General features: G+C 41.7%; 1 protein-coding gene across 1 annotated transcript in view; it reads left to right on the plus strand.

Annotated features, from left to right (window-relative positions):
• LOC141732069 (pinopsin-like) overlaps nucleotides 1-14,770 on the plus strand; it is a 100,336-nt gene that overhangs the window by 71,353 nt on the left and 14,213 nt on the right. The gene's annotated exons all lie outside the window — the stretch shown is intronic.

The raw sequence follows: 14,770 nt of genomic DNA on the forward strand, positions 1-14,770 counted from the left end.
GCAGATTTTCTGTTTCATCTTCTCTTCCCTCTCTCAGTGTCTTATTCCCCTCATAGCTCCCTGTCAAGCTTGCATTGTCTCTCTTCAAACTTCCACCCATGCAACCACCCTAAACAGATTTTTAATGACAGCTTCAACTACCTTCCTTTCACCATGACAGAAACCTGCTCGCGTTACGTGCAAGCAGGTATTAAGCATTTACCCGAGAAAAATGGAGCTCCCCCATAGCCATGGGCTTGCTGTTGAGGCGATGATCGCTTGGAGCATCTTGCTTTCATGTATTCTGTAGAAAAGCACAGGAACCCCGTCATGGAAGAGCTTTCTGGGTGTTGTAACTGTGCTTGAGGACATACTGCACTGAGAGCCAGGGATCATTAGCTGGAAACATAATGGCGAGGCAACTTTTGAGGTTAACCTTATCTTACATATAAGAAGTTCATTTTTTATTGGTACAGAAGTTGAGATATGAATAATGAGTGCTTGAGAGGGGATGGTTATGGATGAGGCACAGTGAGACTGAGTGAATCTGCGCTCGCTATTTCACATAATTTCAAGTTAGCCCACAGAGAAAACAGAATTTGCTGCATTGCTAACTGACAGCCAAATTTAAGTCAAATTAAACCTGTGTCACTCAAAGATCTACAGAACCAATCACTTGGAAGCCACTGATCAGATACTAAGTCACAACCTTAGCTGCTCCATTGCAGCTCATGGGTTTCCCACTAATTACTTCCACACGTTTAGTTGCTCAGGTAGTGCACCTAAGGCTCCCTGGACTACTGAAACTCAGGCTAGCACATCTGATACTATTTTGTGTATTAGAATTTGGAAAAAAGCCCATCCAAACCCTGTGATCAACAATGTGCTATTTCTGGTGTCACAAAGTGCCTCTGAGCAAAAGTAAGGAGGGAGAGTGTGAGGGAAGGGATGTATTAGATGTGAGTAAAAGTCCCTGATGAGCAGTTTGATTTCTACTCTCTGTCTTCTTGTGTTAAAATCATTGCACTTTTAAAAATAGAAGCTGACCCTGTCATTTTCCCCAAGGATCTGGTGAACTGATGCTGAAAAGAATATATACACTTACTTGAAAATAATTAATACTGTGACCTTTCCAAATTTATCATGTATTGGGGAGGGGAGGTGGGCTGGGTGAGAGAGAAATTAAATAGAAAGAGTGAACAAACTAAACCAGTTACAAAGACTTTTTTTTTTTTCCGCTGGTGGACAATGAGATTCGTATAATAATAATAATAATAATGTACTTAAGAGTGTTCCTCAGTGAGACCTGGACCCAGCACGTGCAACTGTGCTTCTCATGAGTGAGCATTTACTCAGACCACGCAGCCCTGGTGCTCCAGTGGGACTGCTCACACGTTGAATTGTCTTCAGGTTTATCTTCACTGTTCATGCCCACAAGGTAAAACAGCCGCCTGGGCCCAAGCTGAGAGCTCTATGGAAGGGCTGTGAAGAAGCAGGGGAACATTGTTGGAATCCGATGCGTGATACGCAGGAGTTAACCCAGCAGGGAGATGGAGTTCCCCCAGCAGGTTAGAACTGTGAGCAAAAAGGAAAGGCGTTTCTGTATTATTTTGCTACATTAGGATGCATGATAGCACACCATCCAGAGATCACGAGTCAGACACCTCCCAGGCACGCTGTGGCTGCGTTGGTCCCCGAGAAGCTGTACCGCCACCACCACCCACCTCTCACCCAGTGGGTCACTACCCACACCAGCCTCCTCTTCCAGGGCCTTCGCGGAACATCCCTGCTGCCAGACAAGGAACAAGGAGTCCTCCTTTCTTTAATGATAATCTGTCTGTGCCTTGTATACGCAGTTTTCTAACAACTCTTTTCAGTCCTTCTTGATCTTACCTCAGGCACTGAGCAGGGAGAAATGCATACACACTTTGGAAAACAGAGCTACATATGATAGTAATAAAAAAATAATAACAACCTTAACATTTCCCAACTGGCTGTATAACAACTGTATTTTCACAATCAGTTTTCATATGGTATTGTGCAATTTTCTGTATGTCCAACAAAGGTAATGTTTCATTTTTAAAGCTGCAGGAATATGTGGATAAGTTAATGCCTTTTTTTTTTTTAAGGCTGCTCATTTTCCCGCTTGGAAAACTAAGATATTTTATCTGCATGAGAACACAAAACTACAGATGTGGAAAGACAGTATACAGTGCAAGGACAATTGTGTCAAGCCTCATTTTATGCACTAATTGGAACACACCTATTAAGTCCTGAAAAGAGACCCTCTTTGTTAGTTCATGCCCTTCTAGAGTTTTGTGGGCTTACCATAAGATCTATTATCATACGTTGCTATAATTTTTCATTAAAATTAATGTATATGTTAATAGTCATGATCTGTTTTTTCATATTTTCTCTTCACTGGTAGCTTTGAGTAAATAATAGTCAACATAAAGAAGTGATGCTCCATTACCTTCTCAGTCATCTGGAAATGGCAAGAATTTTTGTCCAAATAGAATTGCACACTTGAGCTTTTAAGTTGACAATGTTAAAATGATCTCTTAGTGCAGAATACACTATGTACAATACTATAGTACAGTTCAGAAGTGTTTTGACTTTATCTCTCTCCCAACATGCAGTGTTATGACTTTTTAAAATTGAGGGGCAAAGAGAAGAAAGGTCTCAAGGGCACCTTTGCTGCTGTCATAAGGTATAACTGCATTTCACACATTGAGTTTAAAATTACTTCAGGAATTTATCTTGCGGCTCATGACAAAAAGATCAGTTCAGGCAAATAACCTGGGCATTTAACTAAGTTCCCAAGCAGCACCAGTCAGCCTTCACGCTGCCCCAGACTACATCCTTGGCACAACCCATTGAGTATGTTGACATGAGCTCAGCCTTGTCCTGCCTGCCGTGTGGATGTTCTCTGGGGGCTGATCCAAACTCATCATCACAGAAGGGTTTAAGACTTGCTTCTTTAGACCCCAGGCAAAAGCAGGAAGCAGGCAGCCAGGCCATCTCTCGTGCAAGCAAAATATTAAATAAAGTTGGAAACTAATACGCATGAATGAACACAAATACAGGATAAGTACATGTGGTTTAGACTATATAATGACTTGCAACTTATGGCTAGGGAATGCAGTAATGGAAGTTACGTCCAGTTAGAAGATCTTCCTTTCTGGAAACACAGAAAGTGAAGGGCAGCAATATCTATTTACTTTATATATAATTTTAAACAGCATCTAATATGTCGATATCTCTTCCTGTATTGCTTTTTTCATAGCACTGGAGAAACACGGGGCTTCACAGAAGTGGGAAGAGACCTCCACATTAGACAAGGGAAATTAACAGGTCAGAATGGGAAAATGCAATGAGTAGGGCTTGTAGCAAAGGCAATGTGATCCTTTTGTAGTCCATACCCACTCTGCAAAAGAAAACAGGCATTTCTGAAAGAATGAGAAAAGAGGAGACTCCAAAGAGAATGAAGCTGAGGTTAAATTTGAAGTGACAAGCAGCACAGAAAGAGAGAGGGAGGATCCCTTAAGGGTACAAACTGGGACCAATACTATTTGATGTCTTCAGAGACATAGGGGGATTGAGTGCACCCTCAGATGACACCAAACTGAGTGGTGCCATTGATATGCCTGAGGGAAGGGATGCCATCCAGAGGGACCTTGACAGACATGAGGAGTGGGCCTGTCCAAGTGTTATGAAGTTCAACAAGGCCAAGTGCAAGGTCTTGCACCTGGGGCAGGGCAATCACCAGTATTAATATAGAATGGGGAATAAATGGATTGAGAGCAGCCCTGCAGAGAAAGACTTGGGGGTACTGGTGATTGAAAAGCTGGACGGGAGCCATCAATGTGTGAATGCAGCCCAGAAGGCCAACTGTATCGTGGGCTGCAAAACAAGAAGCGTGGCCAGCAGGGCGAGGGAGGTCAGTCTCTCCCTCTACTCCACTCTGGTGAGACCCCACATGGAGTACTGTGTCCAGCTCTGGGGTCCCCAGTACAAGAAAGACACGGACCTGATAGAGCAGGTCCAGAAGGGCTGGAACACTTGTCCCTTGAAGAAAGACTGAGAGAGGTGGTGTTCAGCCTGGAGAAGACTCTGGAGAAACCTTGTTGTGGCCTTTCAATATATAAAGGGAGCTTATAATAAGAAAGGCAGATGGAGACTTTTCACCAGGGCCTGTAGTGACAGGCAAAAGGAGTAATGGTTTTAAACTGAAAGAAGGTAGACTTACACTGAATGTAAAGAAGAAATTTTTTATGATGAGGGTAGTGACACACTGGAACGGGTTGCCCAGAGAAGTTGTGGAGGCCCTATCATTGGAATTGCTTAATGCCAGTTGGACAGAGCTTTGAGCAACCTGATCTAAAGATATTCCTGCACGTGGCAGGGGGATTGGACTAGATGATCTCTAAAGGTCCCTTCCAACCCAACCCGTTATACCATTCTATGATATAGAAAGTAATCTTGTCATATAATACACTTATAGTAGGTCTTTTCTTGTCTCTTCCACATATTCTGTAAACCTGGATGACTAATCTATTTCTTCAGAGGCTTAAGTGATCAGTGTTATTTAGAATAAGCCCCTAGGCACGATGCAGGTAAACATGTTAATCTATTTGGATGAGTCAACTTTCCAAAAAAAAAAAAAAATAAAAAAAAATAGTTGAATCTCAATTTAAGAGGTCCCTTAAGAGGTCCACCTTAGTGCATTTTCATTGAGATTAGCTTAGAAAAGAGGGACCATTGCTTCAGCTGTTTCCTGACAACCTTACAGGTGATGCTGGTCAATAGAAAGGGTCATCGTCACATTTACCCTGGCAGAGACAGGGAAATCAGAGTTAACTGCAGTGGTTGAATCACAGGAGATTAATGTTGCTGCCTACTTGAAGCCTAGCACAGAAATATCTGTAGGAAAAGATTTGACCTCTAAAACCATTGTCGCTATCCAAAAGGCAATAAAACAACAAACTGTTTAAGGGTTCAAAGAATCTGTAGAGTTACACATCTCAACTTTTCTCCAGTACAGGCAAAACAGCTTCAGTCAAATTGTTTGCCCTTGCCTATTGTGATCAGCCTACAGTTGTGCTGGGAGCTTCAGGACACCATTTGCAATCAGCTATTTTTCATACATTTCAACCTGTAACATTAAACCTGCAGGACAGATTGAGAGATATATTGAAGTTTCCAGTATCCGGAGCTTACTACAGAAGCAAGGAATGTGGTATATTCACAGCTAAAAAAAAAAAAAGCTGTTAGGATTATTATAAGCAAGGCCCCTTGGTGTCCTGTTTGCTCTTGAAAGCGTACACCAGCAGAAACTCAACCAAAGCGGTATTTCTTTGCTGTCTTCACATGTACATTTCTCCTCAAGAGTCTGGATGGTCAACAGCTCAATCAGTGCTAAGTCAAATGCAGGCAAAAAAGGATAAGGTATTAATGACAACTGTGCTGTTTCTCACTTGCCATTACTGCAGCGTGATCTAAAAGTTCGGTGAAAGCACTTGGCATTTTGGTATCTTTTTCTGGACTGATTTCCAAGTTTGGTGTGGACAGTTAAGGTCCTACAAAGGCATACAGGATCTACAGTTAGACCACACTTGTGCTGCTCTTCAAAATAGCATCGCCAAGCCATGCTGAACAGATGTTATGGGACCTTCTGTTGCAGTGATCTCAGCTGCAATGCCAGGTCAGGGATCAGACTGAATTTTAGCCCGTGCCTTGCTCTGGCTACGGTCAAGCATTAATTTTGCCTCAGCATTCCCCATTTTAATTCTGATGTTTCTCCTTTTCTATGATAGGTCCACATTTCACAGCTATGTATTTGCTGCAGCTTACCATTTCAAAGCTGAATGCAAGTGTAGGTCAGATGATGAAGAAAACAGAACCTCTAATGCGATGCAACAGATTATATAAACAAGAATTTAGTTGCTTTATGAGGACAATCAAATTCAACAGATGAAAAAGATTTGATAAGTGTAACCCTGGAGGTAACAGAACCTCTCATTTTCCTCTCCTGTTCAATCACTGAATAATCTCTAGTGATGTGTCTATGACATAATACTAAAATTCTATATAGAACACGATGTTTTTGTATATTTTGTGTCAGCTGACATTACTTCTTAGAGTTTTACTGTATCTACCAGGTATATCTTTGTAGTCATGTATCCAGCTAAGAATTGAAGCAACAATCATTTCAGATTAGGTGGATAGAGAAAAAAGCAAATGAGATTTCCTGAATATTTTTCAACATTTAGGTAACCTCCTCTAAACAAATATTGTTTATTGATTTAATCCTCGTATCATTGTAAAGCAGATCATTATCATCATCCTAGTTTTACAGCAGGAGAAATTTGAGGATCAAAGGTTAGATTACTGTTCAAAACACCATGAAGTTGCATGGCAAGTCTAATTCAAATCTGTAGAACTTTATTTTATGATTTAATCATGATGTCCTTCTTCCTTCAGGGCAAAAAAAGCTGCTGTACTCAAGGAAATAACTGTTGCCACAGTATGGAAAAAACAACATAAAACTATACTGGGTCTGTAATTCGTTAGAATAAATCCCTTTTCATTATAAACTGCATCATTTAATGCAATTCAGAAATTTGACAGCATCCAAATGAAAAAAAAATAATTGAGGTTCCCTGTCTTTTGAAGCAGAAGCTGTTGCAGAGCTTTGTTCCTCTGATGTTTAGTACACTAATTGCTTTCAAACTAAATTTATCTGTAGCCAGTTCATGAACATTTATTCCTGATTTACTCAAAGAGCCTTTCTTCTTTGGTAGTTGTCTTCTTTTCACTGCAAAGGCACACTGCAAACAGATCACCTTCTGTCTCCATATTGCTGGGCTGAACTAGTTTAGTGCTTTTTGCTTCCTCCAGTGACCTAGGCTCTTAGCTGATTTTTTTCTCCCTAGTATTCACTGTCAGGGCATGTGGGAACAGTTCAAAGCTACGTGAGGGCAGGAACAGACTAGGTATTAGGAAACGTTTCTTTACTGAGAGGTTGATCAAACACTGGAACATTCTTCCTAGATAAGTGGTTGATGCCCCAAGCCTGTCAGTATTTTAAAGGCATTTGGACAATGCTCTTAATAATACGCTTTAACTTTTGGTCAGCCCTGAAGCGGTCAGGCAGTTGGACTAGATGATCATTGTAGGTCCCTTCCAACTGAAACTCTTCAGTTCTATCCTATCCTACTGATGTCAAATCTAAACACAATTATAAGCATCTTTAGTACTACTTTTTGCTATATATAATCTCATGCTCGAAAGTATTCAGTGCTCTTGATGCTGTGCAAATGCCTGTGACCAAGAATATGCCCAGTTGATATCACTAATGTGTAGTCATAGCAAAAGCAGTCCTGCAAAGGTCCTGTCTTTCATTAGTTGCATTCCCTTGCTTTGTAGGCAATGGGCCACTCTTGTGGCATGGGTATGTGGTGGCAAAAGCAACACTCTGGTGAATGACACATTGCCTTCATAGTACTTTCCTTTTCTATTCTGCCCTTGTAGTAACTCTTCTAGCTTTCTGAAATTATGAAAAATTCAAATAAAAAACAATTATTCAAATTATAACCATTTTGGTAATCGTGCTCGGGACTGTGTATTTCACTGGGGGAACAACTTCTTAGGAGTCCATTAGGTGTTAGTAGAGGACCAACCCTTCGATGCATTAGGAGTTATTCCTTGTTTCTGTCTTGTTTGCAGCGCTTAACTCTCTTGATTATTAACTTCAGAACCTGGACTGAAAACAAGAACATCAGTTCTACAGTGATTTCTTAAATCCCTTTATTCTATTAAATTAGGGCCAGATTTTCAGAAATGGGTGTGTAGAAATATGCAGGGTCGATTATATAGGGTACAACTATTCTATACTGAGTACTTTATGGATGACCCTGCTTCAGGTGTAATATTTTATCCCTTTTAGGGGCAATACTTACTCACGACCTTACAACTCACCCAGGGCTTTGTAAGACTGCTGTGTATGCTGGCTTTACACCAAGAGGAACACACTACAAGTAGGATTCAAAGGTTGACCAAAACCACATATAACTTGTCTTCTTTTGCACCTTCACTGCCTTCTCTCTCAGTGGTGGCCAACATCAAAATCAAGGGATTTCTATGTGAGTTATAAAACAAAAAACAGGCAGTTTCGTAACTTGTTGGGCAGTTTCCCATTAAAGCATTTTCTTAGTGCAAAATGTTGTTTCTGCAAAATTAGAAGTTGTTAATTTTGCCAATTTTATTTTCAGCGGGGGAAAAAAATAAGGACAAAACACCCCATTTCAGGGCAGATCTCCATGCCTAAGCCTTTACACCTCAGTTCCTGTAAAGGGTATCTTCATTGAAAAACACCGTCCTTCACCCAGGCAGATCAAGCTTCCTGAGCAGCCTGCATCCCCCATGCACCAGAGCAGGAACAGTGGTGGCTTAGCTAGGGAAGGACATGCAGTGAAATGTAGTCCAGCCCAGAAATCTGGTTCACAGGGGAACACACAGAATGAAGCTGAACTTTAATTCCCTGAAGGCATCTACCTGTAATTGGATATTTTGACAGTCCAAGGTCTTGTCTGGATTTTTTTTTTTTGACAATTTGTTTTGGTTTTGTCCGAGATAAGAAAGAAACTGTAGAAGAATTAGAAATCCCATCACAACAGAAATCCTGATTTCTCAACCCAGTCAGTTCTGTTGTTTCCTGTTCTGTTGCATCCTCTCTTTTTGTTTATACATAAAGCCAAACAACTGCTACCAAAACACAGTCAAAAGTCAAACCAGCCATGGCAATTGCTAATTCTGTCTTACGTAAAATCAATACCTGATTGGCTGCAAACCAAGGTAAAGATAAAAAAAATGGAAAGACTTGGTTTCTATCCCTTATACCCACCTCTTACCACACTGCAGCTCTCTGCCTGAAAAACAGCGTCAGCTCTGTAACAAAAGCTCTCATCCAGCAGCAGGATGCATATCTGGTAATTAAAAGGTTCTCACAGCATTCCCATATCAGAGCATCTCCAGTATGTCACGCATAGCAAGTGATGGAAAGATCGTTTTGGACAACAGAAGCTGTAGCAACAGGCAGGTGGTATGGGAATGTGGGGGAAGGGAGCGCTCGTGAGAACCTGTACTTCAGCCAGAGGCAGAATGAAAGATAGTGCTGAGGAAGAGGCAGTAGATAAAATGCCCAAGAACTGCTGAAGTCTTTGTGTGTGCGTGAGTGTTGGCAGAATGTAAGACAGTGACCCACCCTCAAGCAAAAAGACCCTGAGTAATTCACAAGGGAAGATAGCCAATGGTATCATACTACAAAAATTACTTCATGAAAATAAGGCTTTGGATTTCCTTGTGCAGTGTGCTTGGTCTCAGCCTAAGTAAAACTCTGTAAGGAACACATCAGAAAGAACTGTTTTCCCTAAACTCGTGTAACACACATAGGCAAAGAGAGGAAGCTCATAACCGCCAGTAAAAAAGAACACCATAAGATCACGTTTCTACAAGTGTTCATTAATGTACTTTAGTCATAGTGGAATTGGGGCAGGAATATATCAGCATAAACCTGTCACAGTCAGCTGGAGTCTTTCTTTCAATCCTTTTGGGCTGATACAGAGTCCATGGGTGAAAAACTGAAAATGCAAGAAGAAACTGGATAGGCAGAACAGCGTATTGACTGTGACTAAATAAACACATACATTTTTCAAGTGTCAAAATACTTCTTGTTGTTATGCTTTGAACTTTCAGCAAAATGCGAGTTATTTCAAAATGATCTGGAATCATTCATCCCATATTACAGTTGTAACAGACCTTTCATTCTCCTCATGAAGTAAAGTGTTACTGTAGGGACTGGTAAATTTGCTGCTGCCTCTGTCAGTCAGGATGCATCAATCACACTGCAAAGCCCTAAACAATTCTGACTTAATGAAATGGGAATAGGAAATAGAGGCAGGATCGTTTTTGTTGCTATTCACCGAAGTTCTTTGCGTGTACTGCATCCAGTTCTGGAGCCCCTACTACAAGAGAGATATGGACGTGCTGGAACGTATCCAGAGAAGGCCCACGAGGATGATCCGAGGGCTGGAGCACCTCTCCTATGAGGACAGACTGAGAGAGTTGGGGTTGTTCAGTCTGGAGAAAAGAAGGCTCCAAGGAGACCTTATAGTGGCCTACCAGTATCTTAAGGGGGCCTCCAAGAAAGCTGGGGAGGGACTTTTTAGGATGTTGGGTAATGGTAGGACTAACTAGAGGGAATGGATTAAAACTAGAGATGGGTCGATTCAGACTGGACGTTAGGAAGAGGTTCTTCACCACGAGGGTGGTGAGACACTGGAACAGGTTGCCCAGAGAGCTGGTGGAAGCCCCATCCCTGGAAGTGTTCAAGGCCAGGCTGGATAGGACTCTGAGCAACCTGATCTAGTGGGAGACGTCCCTGCCCATGGCAGGGGGGTTGGAACTAGATGATCTTTAAGGTCCCTTCCAACCCTAACGATTCTGATTCTTGCTCCTCACATTGCTTTAGGAAACACTTCTTAAGCTTCATTTAGGTAGGAGGAGATAACTTCACGTATGCTATTCCTTTTGTATACTGTATGGGGATTATTAGATCTATTTAAGGGCAGAGAAGAGCACGTGCGAGATAAATATGACAAAAAGACAATATGTCTTTTTTTCCTGCAGTGATAAACCCCACTAAAAGCAACAGTGCTGTCTTAAACCAATGTGCATTGAAGACGTAGCAGCATTGTTGATATTATGCTTTCATGTGCACAACCAGACCCTTTGAAATTCAGCAGCCATGCTGGTTACATTGAAGTATGGGTAAAGAAAAGTTTCTCTTTCTTTCCTCTAACAAAATAATTATCATTAGTTTATGATCCCTGCAGCTTTGATCTCTCATTTTATTCACTTTATATGAGAGTACATATTTCATGAGGACTTATCTAAAAAGAGTACTTTTAAATGATCAAGGATTATCTGAATGGTTTGCTATATCCATGAAAATAAGGTAATATTTCTCAGACATTGGTATATGCTCTTTTGTTTCTGCCTTCCCTGCTCTTCTACCATGGAACAACTTCATTAATATTATTTTGGTAACAGCTTATTGATTTGTTTTCTTCTCATCTCTACTGTTCTTGGAATGCTCCAGCTGCTCATTAAAACACCTAATGGCCTGATAGCTACGTTCAGCCCCATGCATTTGTGAAGTCTAAATTAGGTCCATCAGATACCTTATCATTTCATTTGTATAGAAGAAAACAAGCACTAGAAGTAACTGAATAACAACCCAGCACCTCCAGCAAGGAATATTGCTAGGGAAGAAAAATAACATTGCTCAGCTTCAGCAAATCCTCCTGTCCTTTTTTTGTGAAAAAGTAGGCTCAGAAACAGGCCTCAAGCAGAATATTCCCCACCTTTCCTTCCCGGTTATCTGCCCATACACCTGTCCTCATTGTGCTCAGGATATAGTACCTTATATGAGCCTCCTGGCTTACGTGCCTCATGGGCAGCAAGGCTGGGCCTAGGGGTAGACCTCAGGCACTTTTAGCTTGCACAAGAGACACATCTCGTTTCTTGCCTTAACTTGCCAAATACTCTTCTTACCATCCCTGTCTTGATTCAAGGTGTAGATACTTTGGACCAGGAATGCCACCTAGTCTACAAAACATCAACAAGTCATGAACTCGAGCCATGTTCATGTTACACTTCCTTGAACTACTATAAGAATGACTAAATTATGCTTAAATGAAGAAAAAAAAAACAAAACCCACAAACCTCTAGTTTTATAGAAAACAATACAGAAACCCCCAAACATCTTCTGTTCCCCCCCCCCCCCCCCCCCGGCAAAGAGCCTCGCCTGCACAGGAGACATACCCGCGGCATGTGGTAGCAACAGTGCAAGATGCATCTCCACTCCAGGACTGAGGGTGGGGAAAAGACACCATTTAGAAGGCGGGCCAGCAAAATACTTTAATCAGGCAGCTCAGTTGCAGTCAGGCGACTATCTGGGAGCACGGCAATTAACAGCAGCTGACACAGCCTGAAGTCAGCACTGGTAGCAATTTTCCCCTCTGGCTGCTTCCATAAAATCAAGGCAGCTGTGATGTCTACTGCCTGCCCTCCCTGAACCCCTCAGGGTTTCTGGAGACCTCTCACAAGCATATAAGGAGTTGTTGCTTCAGTAATTATCCCTTATCTGTCAGCATCCTGTAACCATGAGGGTATTTGATTCGTATTTGTCTATGCGTAGAAACAGGTCACCAGAGGAAATGAGTTTTCTTATTTCAGTTTTCATACAGATGACTATGAGCACATAGAGGAGGCTGCTTAGAGTGTAGCAGTGTAACCCCACAACTCTGCTGACATTAGTCTTTTCTCAGTTTAATTTGTGGGATTCATGTGTTTACAAAGAAGCTGAGCCTCAGCAGAAGTCAATTACTGTTCATAACTCTACCTTTGTTTTTCATTTTGAGATCACATCTCACCACACTAAACCTGACAACAGCAAGGTGAGCACTAACGGATGAGAAAACAAACAGCCAAAACCAATTAAGTGACTATTAGGAAAAAGCAGCAGTTCTGCCTTTGCATCTGGTACGGTACATCTTTCTAGCTGTTTCTTTCTCCTTCCTTGCTGTGCTTCATTATTCCTTGTCTCTCCCCCTTCCTTCCTTCCCCTGGACCCCTTTCTTCACTTTTATCATCTTTAAGAATCCAGCAATCCCATCAGCAATGGATCCCCCTGTGATTTGTCACAACCTACTTGTGCAGTCAGTTCTCTGGTGGCTACTCTGCCTCCAGGGAAGAAAAAACTAAACCACTCTATTACTGCGTTACAGTTAGTTCCCTGTCATTATAATATAGTCAGTAAGCATTTCCATCAAACTTAATATGCATTTACTTCAATATCAGTGTATTTTCAGAAAAAGAAATAACAGGGAATGCACTACTAACTTGTCTTGGGTACCAAGTCATGAAGCTCAGGGGTCAGGCTGTACTTCCAGAAAAGTGCAGTAGTTTCTTTGAAGTGCTCTATCTGGAGGAACTTAACCACTGTAAGAAAGCAGAACCTAAATATTTAAAATAAGGAAAGATACATGTATGGAGTGGACATCGGTAGGTTTTGGGGTGCAGCAAGCAGATAAATCCATGTTATGCTGATGAAACAACCAAATTATCCACTTGTCACCCTGGAAAGATCGAGATGCTGGGAGAGCTAGAATAGAAGTCCAACCAAACCACAAGTGTGAGTGGACTGTTCATACTGATTGATAAAGTAATCCCACAATAAGCCACTACTTAATCATTGCTGCAGGTGCAGTTTCCTGCAGAAGGTGACAGGTGTGATTATAGCAAAAGACTGGCTCCTCCTGCGCTTGTCTAGGTGTTCTTCAATGGGTTCATGCTGCAGTCAAGACAGGAAGTTGGAGCAGTCGTCCTGAACCTTGTCTTTCAACCAGATCACAACAGGTGAGCTAATAATGCAGATAAACAGACCAAAATGCCAGTATGAAGGTCGACCTGTCAGAAAACTATGCCCCTCGGAGCTGCTCAAGTGGAACAGCTGACTTCTATGAATAAAAAGATAAAAGGTGCCTCCTTCAAAGGCATGTTGCTCAGAAAGGGGTAGTCTGATTTTGGGAATGAAACTTGAAAATGGGTTGCCTCCAAGGTTCCCTGAGATACGATCGGAAAGGTAAAGTCACATTGCCTATAGCCGTCACTGCTAAAGAATAGGGGGTACACCAAGATGTTCACTGTACCCAACGCAGTATAGCTCATGGATTTCAACCTCCTACTGAGATACTGGTTTGTGTTCCGTGAGACAAGAATATCCTCTTTGGTGTCATACACAATGAAGTTTACTGAGCATTTTATCACATGAAATGCAGTGATCGTGTTTTGTTGTTGTTTTTTTTTTAAATGAAAAGCAAAGTTGAAGGATTTGAAAAGCATCAATTAGTTGCTTCGTTCATGCATCCCAGCACTCAGTTTATCCCCTGATGTAGCTCATTGTTCTGAGTTTTCTGAGAGGTGTTACTTGCGTATCATGACATATAGCAATTATCCCCTCAACACTGCCTGCCAGGAGGTGGTGGTGTAATACACAGGATGAGCTGCATGATTACTGGCTGCCAGGAGGTTGTGTGATGGCAATCCCACTTCTAACATTCCACTAATGTGTAACTAGCTTTATTGTCGGCATGGGCTCAAGGTGACTCCCTGGGATGAAAACAGTGACTGTCACCTCCAGTGGCCCAACTCCGGCCAGTGCGTAGTTCAAAGAGCACCAAAAGCAGCAGAATGCCTCACATTTCATGGATGTAAGCAGACTTGTAGTGGTTAAATTATACGGTATTTCATCACAAACTGAACGGCAAGTTATGTTTTCCCTTTGGTAAGTTGTTTTTCATTTTAATTAATAACTGACAAAAAAGCCTGTTCTTAGTCTTTAAGACATGACGGTGGATTCCTTCAATGGGTGGCACAGGCATTTAGCTGAAGTTTACCAGCATTCTGAGTACAGCATCAAGTCACCAGAGCGTCACCTCCTTAGAGGGCTTGACTATCCCAAGAAATTTACTGCCAAAGCTGGAGCGGTACAGTATATTCTCCCAAGGGAATCCCAGAGCACCTGCCTGGGGGGACATGTTCATTTTAGAATAAAACTGGCTTTACAGTATTTGCCTCTTTTCTGTAGTGACCTGTGAAAGCTACTTGTCAGCCTATCTGTCCATTGCCATTCGGGATTTCGTTGCAATTGTGGGCAGAACCGACA

Source organism: Larus michahellis, chromosome 1, assembly GCF_964199755.1.
Source record: "Larus michahellis chromosome 1, bLarMic1.1, whole genome shotgun sequence".
Classification (NCBI taxonomy): domain Eukaryota; kingdom Metazoa; phylum Chordata; class Aves; order Charadriiformes; family Laridae; genus Larus; species Larus michahellis.